Source organism: Xiphophorus couchianus, chromosome 11 (genome assembly GCF_001444195.1).
Source record: "Xiphophorus couchianus chromosome 11, X_couchianus-1.0, whole genome shotgun sequence".
Taxonomy (NCBI): Eukaryota; Metazoa; Chordata; class Actinopteri; order Cyprinodontiformes; family Poeciliidae; genus Xiphophorus; species Xiphophorus couchianus.
In genome coordinates, this window is record NC_040238.1 from 4,869,802 (window position 1) to 4,888,306 (window position 18,505).

At 38.3% G+C, this 18,505-nt stretch overlaps 1 protein-coding gene across 3 annotated transcripts in view; it reads right to left on the reverse strand.

The window, feature by feature from the left end:
- Positions 1 to 18,505, reverse strand: part of fstl4 (follistatin-like 4) — a 210,251-nt gene that overhangs the window by 39,452 nt on the left and 152,294 nt on the right. The window lies entirely within an intron of this gene.

Genomic DNA, 18,505 nt, shown 5'->3' on the forward strand with positions numbered 1-18,505 from the left:
TGTTCTGATGAAGTGAAACTGAACTTGTTAAGGTCATATTGTACATCACTGCATACTGCACATTTGTGGTGCAATTTTAAAAAAGCCAGTCTTCAAAGATTGAAGGTGGCTTATAATGATGCACTGAGAATCTTGTTAAATAAACCCAGATGGACCTGAGCCAGTGAACTCGCGTCAGCACTTTGATGGCTGTTTTAAGAAAGCTTATGTATAAATTTATTTGTCGTTTAAATGAGTCTAATAATAGAATTATAATACTGTTGACTAATGTTAAATATAGTGCAGTATAGTACTCACCTGTACTCTGGAGACATTGGTATGATTCTGAATGGCTAGGAGTCGTTTTTTATTGTACTTTTTATTCTTTTATTGTCTTTGTTTTCCTTTTTATGTAATCTGGACTCTGAGTCTGTAATAAAATCTATCTATATACACACACACACACTTTTTCAGAAGCCAACAAAAAGTATTTTGTTTTATTTGCTCCAAAACCTAAAATTTGAAAGAAATGTTTGTTTACTTTGATACTTCACCCAAACTTGACATTGTAGTTCTTTTTTTTATTTTGTAGTAGTATAATATAATATACTATGTAGTAATATACTACTACATAATTATTTAGTTTTTTAAATTTGCTGACCTCTGACCTTAACTGTTCTTGTTTTTTGCAGCTGAACTGGGTGAGTACAGCAGACTTATGGTTTCTCAGAGATAACTCTGCTACATTTTTCAGACCTCTTCGTTCCCTTCAGTTCTATCTGACACCACTATCCGCATCCATACGTCTGTTTATTGTATCATAACTTTGCAACATAAAGTCAAACAAATCTTTACTGTTATGACAGAATGCCAGCGATAAGGCCAGTGGAAACAAACCTTCACTCCAGCAGCCACAGGTGACAGTATTTCATTGTCCAAACAGACTTCAGGTAAGATGGCTAACAGGCTCTGAGATGTTTGTGGGAAGCCTCCTGTCACAATGCAGACTTTGACAAAAGCAGTTGTAAAGGACCCGAGGATATTAGCTGTCTGTTCCTCGCAGCTCTCCCAGTGACAGATGAATGCGGGATGACGGCTCGGTCTGCCAGTGGCTTCTCAAAACGCCCTGGGTGCTGTACATCGCCGCTCCAACCAAATTATAACTCAGCACATCAGTAATCTGGGTGGCAGGACAGGCTTTGAGTGCCATGTGACAGATGAGAGATGAAGTGCATTGATCTGGCTTAGAGGGCCAGTTTCAGGTCGCGCTGTGAATCTCAACTAGACGCCAACGATACCAGACTGGTGAGGTTTGCAAAGTCAGCAGGAGCAGCCGACTGTTCAGACGGACATCTGAGGCCGCTTTGTATCGATTCTTTAAAAGGGAGACGAGAATGTAACGGCTTAAAAGTCTGCTGGTGAGAAAATCTCTTTAGAGTTCAGTTCAGCTGTAATTAATAAGACTGTGGCAGATAAAGCACAGTGAGGCAGAGAGGTTATTTTAACAGCTACAGCTGGAACATACAAGCAAATACTGCCTCTCTGGAGTCCAGGCTGGAGCGCTTAAACATGTAAAAACAGGAGGGCTCGGGAGGAAACAACTGAAATCTGCTTATTGAGGATGACTTGCTGTTTAAATATTTGCATACATACAAACATACATTTTCCTGAGAGCTTCCTTTAGATAATAGTTGTACAGATAGTGATTTCACCTGCAATACCTTTAATAACGCTTGAATATTGGCTTTTTAAATGAGAAAATAAAACAATGAGAAGTATTAAAAACTTTCTCTGCGTGTAATGTGACGTTAATAACATCTAATGAACAACTACTGCTGCCGGAGAATAAATATAACCATTAAAAAATAACTTGGGTTTATACATGTGGAAACCATGAAACCTGCCAATAACTTGATTCAGTTCTAACATTTAATGTTCACTTCTGAATCAGGTCAGGTTACAAAGGATCAAATCGTTTATGTTGCACCACAAATGGCCCCCGGGCCGCACATTGGACACCCTGTCAGCTGAACATGTTTCCAGCAAGAGGAAAATGGAAGAAATTCATACTGAGTTCAAATCTCAGAAACAGGAAAAGAGTTGAATGAAATAAGAAAAATGCAGAGAGAACGAAGAAAAGCATGAAAAATAAAACCTTGAAAAAAAAGGAAAACACAGCTGGAGTCAGAGAGAATTTAAAAAACTAACTGATATTTGACTTGAAACAGGTAATAAGATTTTAAAAAATGTCTTTCCATGTGTCAGGATGAAGAGACATTTGATGCAGAGCAGGTCGAATATCTGGAGTTTGTCCCTTTTCTCCCTCCGTACGAGGCGAGCCCCTGGTCAGCGAGAGAGAGACGTCAAACCAGGACGCAGAGAGGAGGAGCGCAGCGACGTCTTTTTAAAGAGAAGCAGGAAGGACGCCTGCAGGAACCATGAGGGGGAGAAAACCGGTACAAAGGTCAAAGGTGAAGCTGTGGGATGCAGTGAGCCGGACCAGAAACTAAAGAAAACTATTTCACAAAAACAAAATATGAAAAGAACAGGTACATTGTTGTTTTGGAAATCAGTGTACAAAAAAACAAAACTAAAATGCAAAGAGTGCTTCAATACAACACTGCAAAAAACTAAATCTTACCAAGTATTTTTGTCCAGGTCCTACAGCAAAGAAATGGGGATTTTATTTACAAATTAATTGACTTCAGTAGTTAGATACCGAGTTGTTTTAATTGGGATATCAGAGTACAGGTAACTATTCAAATGAATTCCACATTTTCACACTTATTTGAAAAAAATAAATAGATCTGAAAACCATGTGTTGGTTTAACACATAAAATCCTAATATAATGTGAAAAGTTTTACTTGTAAAAGTCACAGTAAGTAAACATGTTGGTACTGTCAGCAAATTTATAATTTAGTTCCAAAGATTGTAATTGACCTTCAGATGGTTTTACTTGAGCTTAATTTGCGCAGGTGGTCTTAATGGGACCCAAGATCTCATTTACAAGAGAGACCTGCTTTTAAATTGCAAACAGCAGCAAAAAAATGTAGAAGTTACTAAGATATGAGCTAAAAACAAGAGCAAGTTTTAAACACCACAAATGGGAATGAGCGATATAAACTTCATACGGTAGAAACAATAGAAATTTAGCCAACAATATAGATCTGTAATCTACCGGCTAACTGCGGCAATGCTTGTTGATGATGTAACCGATCGGCATCAATACAGAGGAAGCAGGAAGCAGCGCAACAGAGGGCAAGGGAAGAGCTCATTAAAAAGGCAGATGCAAAAAACATTAATTATCTTTACCTGGTTTTGATTTAACCTCCGGCGGTTTTAGCGCGAAGCTCAGGAGGAGCACAGCAGATGTCACGGTCAGACAGCGGGGAAGCGAGGGATAAAGGCACAGGGCAAAGCTCGCCGAGTCCAATGGACCTGGTTTCTCACCTCTTACCATGATGCTCAGTAGAAGCACAACAAATTTCACGATCGGACAGCAAGGAAGCTCCAAAACCATGCAAAAAGAAAAAACTCGTAAAAGTGCACAATGCGACCCCACAGGAGCGAGCACAGAGTCAAAACCAGTGCGGTTTAAATGACCCCGTCTCTTAAGACCTCAGGAAGGTTAAACAGACCAGGAGCAGAAAAATGTAATCTGCAGTGTGTGGAAGAGAGAAAATACAAGCAATTTGTTGTTTAATGAAGCAGCAATGCTGCCGATTGGTTCCAGTCACAACACTGGAACAAAAGGCAGGATTTTACGCAGACATCCATTACATTAAAGTTATTATGTTTCTATATAGAGATATATTTTCCATTTATATATTTAACTTTGAGTCACCCATCGAGATTTTCAGGGAGACCTGGCAATGATTGGCAGCAGCATAAAACTGAAGATACATACAAATATCCACAAAAATGACCCAAAAAAACGTTTCAACACATAATATATATATTCCACTCAAGTAGTATGTGATTGTTTTTAGTTTCTAATGTAAGTTTAATACAAATCATATCACCAGCCATCACATTATGATATGAATTTTATGTCACATTCCTGACCACAAACCAGCTGGGATGTTAAAAACAGCGACGCCTGAGCAGCTTTGCCTCTCCTGATTAGTCATGAGCGCATGAACCTGATGACTAAGATGAAGTTGAGAGAGAAACCACACAAACCTGCTCTCTGTGAGAACCAGGTCTTCATGCCTGACTCTTCAGATCCCCCCATTTATGTCACCGCACGGCGGCGGTGTCACTGTTCTGACATCACTTCCCCTCCGTTCATGTAAATCATGTACGACACGCTGGATTACTCATATTCATGAAGAGCTAGTCTGATTTGATCTGATCTGCTAGATTAATTATTTTACCCACTGCAGAGTGAAAAGCATCTGCTGCCAAACCCAACACGGATTTATTAAATAAAAGACTTCTTTAACAGCAACTTTAATTAAACTAAATGTAATTTTTAACATGTTTTGTTCAGCTTGATGGCTGCTATGCAACAATGAAATATCAGGGTAACCAGGGATTCTTTTGGACTGTAAGAGTCAAACACAAAGATCCAATAATAGTAGCACATGCTAACATTATTAATGTCATTTAAAGGAGCAGAAAGAAATACTCAAGTGCCTTAAAAGGGGACATATCACAAAAAAATCCACTTTTTAGTCCTTAAACGCATCTTGTAGTCAAAGTTCAGGGATGCCAAAGTTACGAGTGAATAAGTTAAACTCTTTGGTTGTGGAGTGAAATAACACACAACTCATTATAATGTCACACAGCCTCATCAAAGCGCCTGGTTGAATTTCATTTTTCTTGGAAATGTCACCACATCAGTGGGGAAAGTCCTCTGTGCAAAGACGAACGCTTCAACAAGCTTCACCAGTATCTAGAAGAATTTGACAAAATAATTTGTCGGACTGAAGGTTCAGTTCATTCTCTCTATGGAAACACTTGAATAACAAACTTTATATTAGATATAAATTCATTGTATGTTTATATCTTAGTTATTGTCTTGATAGCAGTAGCATTGGGCCTTCTGCTAATGTTAGCACTGTGTGCTAGCTTTTACCTTCTTACATTAGGGTGACCAAACGTCCGTATTTCCCGGGACATGTCCGTATTTCACGTCCTGTCCCGGGCGTCCCGGGTTTTTTTTAGAAAGCGAGGAAATGTCCTGTTTTTTAAATTACCTGCATTGGACCATTAAATTTACAGGCACTAGGGCACTGCGCTGCGTGTGACGTAATCCCTGAGCCGCGTCAGTGCGGGCAGCCCTGTTCTTAATCAGAAGATAGATAGCGTGGCTGCCAGTACGCCAACAACATGCCAAAGCCCCCCTGCTACAACGTGTCCTGGTTTTCCCAACTGAAAATATGGTCACCCTACCTTACATACAGTATATACTGTATCTGTACTGTATGGTTGGATTAGGATTATAAATGCATTATTTCAGTCGGTCTTGTTGCTAGTGTCAGCTAACTCATTAGCTAACTCGTTAACTGTGTTGAGGCTTGTTTATGAGATGAAAGGCATTTTCTGTCTTGAATTTATGAGTGGAGAAGGACATGTCTTCCATCGTTGACCTCTTTTAATCAATTCAGTGATAAAAGGTTGATGGCATCTCTGCTCTCAAACTACAAAAATGGCCGAATGTGGTGGAGTGGAGCGCTCTGTGATCTGGAGGGGGTGAAGTGTCTCAGATGCATTTAAAAGAGACGCCACCAAAATCAGATGCTCTAAGACACAACTCAGATTTTAAAAAATGGTCAAAGACAGAAAATATTCACTTAACGCGAAATTTGACCCCAAAGTTACCTTGTTAAGATACTAATCCTGCCCACAGCATCATAGATCCTCCACTGTACTTAACAGGAGTCTGCATTATGCTTTATTGACATTCATGTTATATGTTAGATACTAAATTATTTTATTAATGTAGACAAAGTACAGTTTGTATTTTCCATTATTTTAGTGTGAGATTACACTGCTGTAGTAAAAGTTCATCTAACTGCACATTGGATGAGTATCCAATTCATTTCAAGAGTTTACAGAATGTATTTTAATGATTTTAACTGACTGAAATCTGGAAACAGAACAACCCTTTCTGTGTAATTTGTGCAGTTTGAGTATCTAACATGCACCTTGACGGAGAATGTGGAGAAAATCTGCTGCAATTATGCAGGGAATTTTCATGTTAATGGAAAAATAGCTTTAAGTTCCTCTCCAAGTCACACAGACTTTCATGTACAAACACACAGCTGATGGTGGAAAATGCAGTGACCTGCCCACTGGGAGCAGAGTCAGGGCTCAAGGACGCGCTCATGTGCAGTCAGGACCGATCTTCTGATTAATGGCAGATGTGCTGAACATCCTGAGCCGCAGCTTTTAACCCATACTTCATCTTTAAAAATATCTCCTGTTTTTACTGCAACCCAGCTTACAATTCACCTTCATTACTGCATCCATTTAAAAAACAATTATTGTAAAGTTTCCTGAACATAATGACAGCAGCAGGTACGTACAGTACATGTAATGAGACAGAACTCCCACTGGAACCCGGAGAGAGCACAAATTATCTCGGAGTGTCACTGTGCATTTGTTATGAACTCGGCTCTCTGCAGGCGGCCTGCAGCCTTTAGTAAATACATCATCAATATTTCAAACACACTGACACCAAATTAATGACACGCAGCATTTCTCTTCAGCCAATCAATAACTACACACTCTCTTAATCATATTCATACTGTATATACTTCACGTATTATTTAAATGTTACACGCAGCCTGATCATTTGCTGTGTTTCATGCATAAAGGCTCCGGCTCGTCTGCATCTCTTTTGTTAAACAAGCACTTATTCTCTCTCACGGATATGCAGAAAATCATGCTTTTTCAGTGAGTGCTGGGTGGTGATTATTCATGGGAAGGATAGCGGGGATGAGCAATCAGTGGCCAGCTCATTAATCATGCTGGATGCAGACCCTTAATCTCCTCCACAGGTACAGAGGAATCCTCTGTTAACTCTTCCTCTCTCTTTCCACCCACCAGCTCATTTTCTCCCGTTCGCATCTTCGGCTGCAGCTCTCTGTCCTTCGCAGAACCTCTAACCCTCTCCATATCTATGTGACTGTAACTGCCTGTCAATCTCTTTTTCTCCTTCTCTGTGCTTCTATTATGCTTTTCTCCTTCTCCTTTCGTTCCACTTGATGTGCGTCTTTGCCCGGCTGTCTCTCCATTTGCTGCAAAAGCCAAATGTTAGCTGCGTTTTCCTGAAGGACTCCTTAACTAGGCAGTGAATATGCCTTGTTAGGATCACAGACCAAAAGATTGGGGGCAAAAACGAGGCAAGTATAGTAAAAATGTGAGCAGTAGGGACTATTTTAGGAAAATATGTCACAAATTGCATCAATAAAGTGACTCCAGAGGATTTCTGCTGAATATCTGTCAAAGGCTGATATGCTGCCAGGGAAACATTCAGAAGAAAACGGAGGGCGATTTCTGGTGAGGATGGAACAGTTCAACAAAACTGCTACACAACATGGAGGCATACAAACTGGAAAGAATTATTTTTATTGCATGAGAAAAACTTCACAGTTAATACACTCACTGGTGCCAAGAGACTAGATGTTTTAAGAACTCTTCTACAGTTCCTCAGCCGCAGAGACAGAAATTTCCTCAAAGAAATTTATAATTTACATGACGTCACCAATCAGTCGGTCAGAGAGATTTAGAGGAAAGTCGTGGTGCCATCCCGACAGCCGTTACCCAGACAGAGGGCGGGGTACCATTTATTACATCCCCAAAACCCAAACGGAGTCTGGAATAAGTTGAATGAAACTGATAGACAACGACTACCACATGTTCATCTGCACAGAGGTAACTGATAGCAAAGATAAAAAAATTCTCTCATAAAAACACTTATTGATAGTCAAATCAAAGGTCAATAAGTGGAGGTAGTTATGCTTAACTGTGTGTGTAAATTTGATTCTCAGAGTTCTGTAAAGGTTGTGACCCAAACTGGAAAGCACTAACCCTTACTAAAGCTGATGAGTTCGATATGAGTGAAGTGGTTTTTAAAACGAGCCTCCATATTTCCATCCAGCTTCCTTTTATTCCTCTCAGCTGCTAGCATGCACAGCCAAAACTTAACCCAGCTGGCTGGGAGCTAATGCCAGCACCTGGGCCCTTTGCCACTCTTTGGTGTGATTGCTGTTCTTATGCTATTGTTTGGTTCAACATGTGAAAACCTGCAGGGGCCAAACAGACACAGGCTTAATTGTAAAAGTCACACAGACACTGTCCAGGATTTATATGGTTGAAATGGTAGATTTAGAGAGCTGTGTTTGTTTTTATCATCCACTGGTTTGAATATTTACTTTGTTCTGAAGTACATAAAAATGTAACATGTCCTGTTCTTATGCTTTGTTTGCAAGGAAACCAAAGCAGCTTTTATCAGTTTAATGCCTCATTTTCGTTTGTCGGAAAGGATAATAAAAATCTAGTTTAGGTGATAGATTGGAAAGAAAAAAATCTTATCTTCTCACTTTTATTTGATAAAAGTGAGAACACCAAGTCTCAGAGGCTGAAAAAGCCATCCTGCTCTGGGAGGATTAGTGCCAACAAGCTGACAGTCTGGAGCTAATCTCCCATACTTCATTTGGCCGGATGAGATCCAATTCATTAAAACTATATTCTCATCTGACAGCAGCATAAGATCTCTGACAATCTCAGTAATCTTTCATCTTTATGGAAATAAAAGGCCTGGATGTATCTGCTTACTGTAAAACTCTGGAGCATCTTGTGACAGCCTGGCTAAGTGCTCTTTCTTGTAGGAAAGCCATTTGAGTTTTGCAGCCAGCAACAACTCGGCTCTGCTGGAGCCGGAGCGTGACCCGACCCGAGGGCCCGCCTCTGCCCAGGCAGAACGCACAATAAGAAGAGTTTGGCTGTATGTGTCCAAATGCATCAGCAGGACTAGTTATTTAAGCTCTGTGGGAAATCTTTGTGAGCGTGCAGACTTTGAAGCATTCACAAACATTTTAAAAACAGCATGGCTACTGCTGCAGGAAGGCCTGTAATGCTCTTTATTTACACTGGAACGAGGGCGAAACACTGAGGGTAAGGAGCGAGGGTATTTTATGCTCTAAAATAATACACAGAATTCAGTTTCAAACAGGAAATTAGATGTTTGTTTGACTTCAGCTGAATTTTAATTTTTATTTAAACTTAAGTCTTATATGCCTACTTTTCCCTTACATTTTTAATTAAATCAGTTAAATCCTCACATATTACTTATATTCAATAATTTACTACTGATTTCATATCACATGTTGTAGTTCTAATCCCTAAATTAAAAGATTTGGTCTCTCAGGATGATCAATTTTGCTAGATGATAAATTGTCCCAGACGTTATTGCGATAAACCAAAGGAAAACAAAAAAAAAGCGAAAAGGTTGATCTGACCAGAACCAAGCTGAAACTTTGTGACATCTTAAAGACTCAATATGCAGAAAAAAAACACAATACTAAAAATGAGCTGCAAAAAACTGGATTCAGAAATGTAATGTAAAGGAGGACTGAGTCAGAAAACTGCAGACCGAATTTACCTGTCCCAGGTAAGTTAGGCCAGAAATCAGGGAAGATCAGGACCAATCCAACAACAGGAAGCAGAAAAATCTTCATTCACTTTATTATTAATGGTAAATGATAATAAAGTTTTATTATTAAAACTTTTACTTGTCAATTTCCAAAAACTTAACCAGATAAATGATTTTACTCCTGTTTCTGTAAAAAGTAGTTTCCTTTTATGCATCGGCTCCTCATCGCTTATTCCAAAGGTGTTTCACGGGTTTTATGATTAATGGTCTCAATAGGTTAGATAGTCCCAAAATAGATTCTCTATATTGAGAAAAATTACTTTAAATAAAGCGACAAAGGCCTTATTTTAACAGTAGGAATGTCGGTAAAACACAAGGCCGGACCGGGCCTCATTGATCTGTTCTGACAGAGTAATTTGGGTGAGAAATGGCAGAGGTTCAAGTGTTGTCAACAACAATAACAAAGCGCACCTGGGATGAAATGCAAAAGATAAAAAATGGTGTCATTTTTACATGATGTAAAGTTTGACCTTTATCAGTTTTCCAATTACGGATCAAAGTCTGGTGAATTTATATGACCTGATTCTACCTGCATCAAATTTTCACAGCTTTTAGTTTAGTTTGCTAAACAGCTTATTTTCAGATTTTCATCTAAATGATGACTAATATGCACGATGAAGCTGTTTCCACCATCTTGGAAGGCCAGGTGACATGGCATCACCGCCTCATGGTTAAACTGCTGCTGCTGCTTTACTGCAGTAAAATTCATGCTGCAATATTTTGTCAAAATCAACTCAAATCATTTGGATTTTCAATCTTTTCAAGCATAAAAAATTCATCCATACAACTTGGATCATGTTTTGCAAAGGTCAAACACGACACTTTGTAACTGTTAATATCTCAGCTTTTCACATCCAATCTGAAGGCATTTCTTTGCAAACGGCCACAAACGAAGGACTTATTGTAGTTTTACAGACACGCTGAGCAACGCTTTGGCCTTGAATCTGAAACGGTGCAACATCGAGTCCATCGCTCTTGGAAAAGTGCTTCTTCACATGTCAGAGATAATTACCCTCAACTAAAAATACCCTTTTGGCTTCATTTCTATATTAAAGTGGTACAGACCAGAGTTTGGTAATAACCAGTTGAAACTTTAACAGTAAAGAAAAGTAAATTTTTTATTTACTTATACCTGAGTAATTTTATTATGAAGTATTTCTACTCTTACTTGAGTAAAATTTTCTACCCACTGAATGAAAATCAAACATGTTTTAACCAAAAATTCACCAGAAACAGACTCACCTGCAGTTTTTGTTAAAGTTTGAGACGTTTTTTATTGAAAGAAACCGATTTGGAAAAAAAGTCTTGTTATTTTTTGTTACCTGTATGAATTATTGTCATTTTGGTTCTTGAAATATCAAAATGTCCTCTTAACTTTATATTTTGGTCCATCTGATGTAATTTTTAAATATTAAATGATTATTTGATCAGTTACTCAGTACTTGCATAGACTTTTTAACCAAACAGTTTTTACGAGTAATTTCTTGGACGGTTCCTTTTTTCTTTTACTTGAATAAAAATATATTGAAGCAGTGCTATTCTTATTTTAGTATAATTTTTGGGTACTCTACACTTGCCTGGCTACAAGATAAAATTTACTCTCAAGCTGAGGCCTTTGACTTTAAGAATTACCCATTTTTAAATAAGTTTATATTTCTTCCATATTTTGTATTAATAACTAAACTTGTGGTTGTAGTTTCATAATATAATTCTTGTCTATTTTACTGTAGAAATAAGAACTTATTTATAGATTGTTTTCATGCAATCAAAAACGAAGGTATAATTATTTCTCTTCTGGTCTTTTTATTGTGGGTAATAATAAAACATATGCTGATTAATTGGGAGAAAGTGAAGCAAACAGTGACTGCAGCACTGCTCTATTATATCAGCTAACAGGCTTTTAAAAAGCTGCTGATGAGTTGATGAAGTTGATTAATTGCTGGATAATTTATCCTGAAGTACTCCCTCAGTAATGAATTATGGGAGAGTAAACTTTGTCTACAGCACGTTTACTCCACTCTGCTAAATCATTATGGATCCTCCAAGCATGACAGGAATCTTGGAAATAACTCTGAAAGTTTCAGGCTAAATACCTGCATGCTTGCTGATTAAATTAGACGTAGGCAGCGCAGCAGCTCGGAGGGAGAAGCGTCTGCTCAAAGAAATGATCCCCAAGCGGACCTGTAATGACCCCGTGTGTGTTTACAGCAGATAGTATGCTAATTTCTGCACACACAACCCGCCGCATTAAGCATGCAGGTTACCAAACGCTGCAGCACAGCGTCGGTATGGAGGGTTGCACAGCTCTGCCATCATGGCTGTTCTGCCCATTATAACTGATTTTACAGGTGGCGTCTGTATTGGGAAGCTAACATATTTATAGGCCTGTCACAATAATCCATAAATCCATTAATCGCACGATAACCTAAACTCAATAATTTCCATTTGCATGATTTATTGTTTTTCTGTTTTCTCTCTTTCTACCATAAACTGGATGATAAAACTCTTCAGTCTGGTGCTTTTTAAACAACCTGCTTTTTAAAAGATTATTTTTTGAATTTTATTTGTTGTTCCTGTTGTTTTGTTTATTTATTTTGGATATTTAAAATGTCTTCCAGTTTCAGTGTTAAATGCTCATTAAATGGTAAATGGACTGAACTTATGTAGCGCTTTTCCAGTCATTTTGACTTTTACACTAGAGTCACATTCACAAACGCATTTATACACCGATACGCAGATCAGTAGGCAATTTGGGGTTAAGTGCCTTGCCCAGAGGCACATCGACATGTGGCAGGAATCGAACCTACAACCTTCCGATCGCAAGACGACTACTCTACCAAAGCGCCACAGTCGCCCATTAGAATTTAAAGTCATTAATCTTTGACATTGTGCTTGAAAATCTTCTCAAAACAACAACAATATTATCGTTTATCACAATAAATTCTGGGACAATTTATCATCCAGCTTAATTTATCGCGGAATCTTCATTCTGCTTCCACCAAACATTCAGTTTCTCAACACATTTTAAGTAAACTTTAAATTCTAATGAACATAAGACGCTGAAACTTGCAGACGTTTTAAATATTCAAAAATAATAAAACAAAACAAATAAAATTAATTATAATGTTTCAGTAAGCAACATTTTCCTTCAAAACCAGATCTAGTTGAGACCACAGCACCAGACTGGAGACTTTTATCATCCAGTGTTTGGTAGAAAGAGAAAAACAATAAATCATGCATATAGAAAATATTGAGTTTGTTTTAGTTTATCATGTGATAAATTGATTTATTGCTTATTGCGACAGGTTGGATTCAACTGGCCGACAGGACGCATGGAAAGTCGCTGAGGTCACAGCAGGTCAGCAGACTGGACGGTAAATCAAAAGGTTGTTTCTGGTCAAATTCATGGAAAATCCGGTTGAAAATTCATTAGGTTTTACAGTTGAACCCAGAAAAACCTAATATTTAACGTTTTTGTGTTTGTTAAACACAAATGGTTTCTATAATGTAACACTTGGTGTTTCTGATGCGTTTGTTTCTCGCGGCCGGGTCGGGCCGTCCAAACAGCTCCACTACTCTGACATTAATATACATTTAATACACTGACATTAAAATTTAAGATTTCTCTCTGGATTTCTGGGCTTCAGTACAGCAACTCATCAATGAGGATTGACCAGTTGCTGCTTCTGATGTAAGATTTTGCCTGGAAAAACAAAGCAACTAAACAATGAAATTGGCATTTAAAAAAAAAAGTCTAAACGTAAAACAATCTCAGCATTTGTAGTTTGAACAGACGGATCAGTAGGAGCCTGCAGCAGGCTCAGCAGAGCTCAGTTTTCCTGCTGGGACTCTGGACTCCTGAGAATCAAGACTTTGGTGATTCCAGGTTGCTCTGCTGTGATCAACATCTTTTTCCCCTCATTCTTCAAACTGTTTGACTGTTTCAACTTCCTGAAGCCATCAAGGATGCTCTCTGAAGGTCAGCTGAATGAAATCCTTTGACAGCCACTAAACGGTTATGGCTGCTGGTATGAATGGTCAGCAGGACTACTTTAATTCTTTTTAACAGTTAAAGAAAAGCTCCGGCTTCCTGTGGCAAAACTAATTTAAACTTCTCTAAGAAAAAAGTGTCTTCTCCTCAGAGCAACTTCTGCTGAAACACAGAAGGTTATCTGCAGAAATATCTTTCACAAAGTTTAGTGATGCTTGGTGTTGGGATACCAAAATGAAATGAGGACAATTCTGCAGGTTTACCTCATTTACAGCAAATTATACTGCAAAACACAAAATCTTACCAAGTAATTTTAGTCTAGTTTCTAGTTCAAATATCTTATTTGCTGGAAGAAGTTCTTGTTCTATTAAAGTAACTTGTAAAGTTAAAGTTACTTATAAAATGGAAAAAATGTCATTACCAGTGAAATAATCTGCTAATGGAAATAGATTTTTTTAAAAAAAAATCAATATTAAGGAATTATTTATTTAAAACAAGCATCAATAACTTGCTAAAACATTATTTCTAAGTTAGTTGTGTCTCATTTAAAGTGTATTAGGATATTTGCACTAGAAACCAAACAAAAATACTTGGTAAGGTTCTGCATTTTTGCTGCATAGGCTGCATGTTTTGTTTTTTCCATAAAAGATTACTTTAAATTTATTTTACAATTTTAGATTTTCAATACTTTTTTAATCATTTTAATAGATTAGGAATTTCTAAAAGGGATTCAGGAATGGTTTTCTGTAGCGCCACTGTCTCTTTTCTCTGAGAAAACAGAGGACAGATATTCTGCTGGACGTTTCAGGACTGGCCTGCAGATGAACGAGTTCAGACCCAGTCAGACCAGTTAGACTGCAGGAAAATGGACTGAAGAGAAGAAAAGGTCAAAGTTGTCCTAAACTCTGGATTCTGCTGACAGTGAACCGTTGCTTCTCCAAATGTCCAATGGGATCATTTATAATATCACCTAAAAACACCGTCATTAATAAAGAATTGGAAAACATCCCAGCTTCACCCTCCACTGCAGGAGCAATTTAGTGATAGAAGATTTTTTCCAGTACAGTGGAGGAGAAACATGACAGCACAAGTGGTTCAGGGATGAAAACATTAAAATGTTGGATCTATGGCCATAAAACTCTGCAGACCTTAATCTCATTGAGAAATGTTGGTGGAAAAGATGCGACTCTCAGAGCGTTGATGAAGCAGAAACATGTCAAAATTATCCTGAATTTTGCCCATAAGTTGATATTCAGTATGTCAGGGTCAATTCTGGAAGATAAAATTTGCATAAACTAGATATAATTTGCAATTCTTGAAAAAAAGATATTTGTGTTAATTTCTGAAGTTCATTATATGATGTAAACATCCAGAGGCGGGTAGAGTACCTAAGAATTATAATAAAGAAATACTTCATAATAAAATCACTCAAACAAAAATAAAATACACCTAAAAGTAATGTTTTTCCAAAAAGTTACTCAAGTAACTGTAATGGAGTAAATGTAACTAGTTCCTGCCCGACTCTGCTAACGTCTAGCAGAGTGATGTAACTTATGGCTCCATTCAGACATAAGAGCTTTGACAACTTTTGCTTTAGGCACAAATTCAACGTTTTCTCCCAGTTCTCATCAGAAGAAAGCATTCACAGCGTCTAAATATTCAGAATAAAGTTCAAAAGAATTGAAAAGAAGACAACCCAAACCGTTAATGAGCCTGTAAGAGAGGGAAAGAAAGAAAACCTCCACTTGCGTAGAAATGCGACCTTGTCACAGTTGGTGACCTGCCTGTTAGCGGCTGCCTCTGTTGTATCGCGTTGTTCTACGTTGCATCATCCTCTAACTTATGCAGTTTGGTGAATTTGAGAAAACACATTTTACAGACTCTGCTCCTCACACTGCTAAAAAACAAATACTGTCACAGTTGATAGTCCAGGTTGAGTAACGTGTGTCTACCTCTGTCCTCTTAAAAGCATCAGAAAACAGAGGAGAAAAGCACAGATGTTTTCCTGAATTACTTCCTCAGATTAAGAGTTTAGATGCCCTCTGGCTGAAACACATCCAAATCTAAATTACCAGCTGAGATTGATACATCTGGACACTTAAATCATCCAGGTAAACATGCCTGAACAGGACAAAACAAATGACAAAAACCAACAACTGTCCACTTGTACAAATGGTTCAAGTTTTATTCTATAAGTAGTTTGTAAAGTTAAGTAGATTAAAACATCTGCTGATCATATTTATTCAGCCCCTTTATTCTGCAACTCTAAATAAAATGCAGTCTAACCAAGTTTTTTAAAGAGCCATATTCTCTTTAATATGAGAATATGGTCGAGAGGAGAGCTGCATTAATCACAGGGTTAAATAAAAATAAACAATCCACCTATGAACAATGGAGAAACATGGCTAACCTTACCCTCAGGGATGAGATGAGCTGTGGACGTCGCTCTATTTACCTTCTGAAAATCAAAAATACAAACATCAATATTTGAGTCTTCACCTTTCATGTCAACATGTACGTCATTACTTTCAAAATAAAATATTTTGAAATCCTAATATTTAGTCAGACTTTTGGTGCGTGACCTGATAATCACCACTGATGGAAACCAACATCTGCTAACTTCACATTCAGCTTTAAATGCTTCAGTTGTTTCCAAACAGGTTGACATGTTGTTCACACCTTTTCTCTCTGCTCTTCCTGACCTTAAGGGACATGATAAAATATTTATTCATTACCTTCTATTTATCTTCAGGATCTTTATCTCTTTCCATGCCTCGACTTTTCTCCTAAAGGCTCCTAGTTAATAACATAAGCAGGTGATGCATTTTTACAGTCTAAATATCTGCTTTCAGTATGGAAACAGTAAAAAGGAGAGACTCTAAACCAGGGGTGGGCAACTCCAGGCCTGGAGGGCCGGTCTCCTGCAACTTTTAGATGCGTCTCTACTTCAACACACCTGAGTCAAATAATGAGGTCATTAGCAGGACTCTGGAGAACTTGACTGCACTTAGGAGGTGATTCAGCTGTTGGATTCAGGTGTGTTGGACCAGGGAGACATCTAAGAGTTGCAGGACACCGGCCCTCGAGGACCAGGATTGCCCACCCCTGCTCTAAACTTTGTGTTGGACATGATTATCTGAGCGTTTTGGATGTTTTGAACAGGTACAGGAAGTAAAACCTCATCTTACTACTTTTACTTTCATTCCTCCAAAGATCTCCATTATTTGTTTGGAGATCAGTTTGTTGCCATGTTTGTTGGCCCTGGCCTCCATTCAGCCGAGAAAAGAAAAACTTCTTTCATTAAATGCAACCTTATCAGTATTAGCATACCATCTGGAACAACTTTCTGATGATTTGCACAAAACAGATGTTTGCCCAAAGAAAACAGGTCTGACTGCATCTATTGGACAATATTTCTTTCCCTCACACACAGCAGTGTGAGGTTATCCAGCTGTGACTGATTTCATAGCTGTGCTCTCACCTTGATTGGTCGTTTCCCATTTTATATTTATTTTCCAAGTAAAAATGCCTTTCATATCTCTTTACTGTCTCTTCCTTGTTCTGAAAGTGCATTTTCAGAGCTGATAAAAGTGGTTGCTAGAGGGGATTTGCCAAGTATGATGAGAGGAAAATAATGGAAGCAAAGGACCTCAATGCAAGCAGACATTAAGCCAGAGTAGACACACACCCATACGAATACACACTTGTTTGAAATTGAAGAAGGGTGTTAAAATAAGGAGGAGAGAGAGGAGATTGTTTCACCGCAGAGGCAAGACAAAGACCAAATCAATGGAGGCATGATAATAAATTATGTCCTTGCTAGAAACGAGTTAAAGAAGAGAGATAAAAGCAGACCACATGCTGTGCCACTAACAGCCTGGAGGCTGCTGTCTGTGAATTATGGTGTGCTGAAACACACTCGCTGCCCTAGGGGCCCATCGGCTGCAAACCAAAGGGGAACGGGGAAAAAGTCGTAGTAAGAAAGTGTCTAAGAGATGAGGGGACCAGAAAATAGATGTCAGAGAGGATAACGGGTCAAACCGAAGGCCCTGGAGGCGCAGAGGAGCGTGGATTTACATCTCTATGCCTAATTAGAGACATAACGATGAAATTAAAGTGGGGAAAATGAAAGACGGATAGATGGAGATAGAGGGATTCCGAGAAGCGGAAACTGCGGGTGAAATTATTCAGCGTGTGGGTAATTATGAAGGATATTAGATGTCTGGTCGGACGGTGAGTGTGTCACCAATCAGAAGTCATAACTTAATAATCCTAACATGATACTCTGGATGCACCGTCAGAGTTTAACAAGTGGATTTTTCCCCAGTGCAACATTACGTCCACTTAGCGGTTAGGAATACTCAACCAAACTGAAGAGATGGTCGCCAACAGGAGAGGGTGGAAATTACTCTGAGTCTTCCTCTTGTTCTACCCAGACACCCTGCTGGGCCTGTGGGCTTGATTTAAGTTAGCCTTTACAGCTAAACAGCTAAATGGGCTGAATTTACACACCGACTGCTGTTTTAGTGGAACACTGTCCAGCTGAGGGGAAGGACTCGGTTTCAGGAAACGTCTTTTCAGATTTACCAAGATCCTAATCAGCAGCTGAGCTTCACCAGGTGAAGCCTGAAACTAAAATACTTTAAAAGTAATTCATATTCTGGAAAACCTAACAGTTTATTTAGTTAATGTAGAGTTTCATTTAAACTTTATGCATCATCCATCTTTGCTGGTATCATACTCAGCCTTTGGTTTGTAATTTACATGCACATATTTCCCTTAAACTCTTATCTTTTTCCCTTGTAATAAATTTGAAGTTGTTTTTAGTAGTTTTTATAATCCTAAAACTATATTTCATTACGGATCCCAA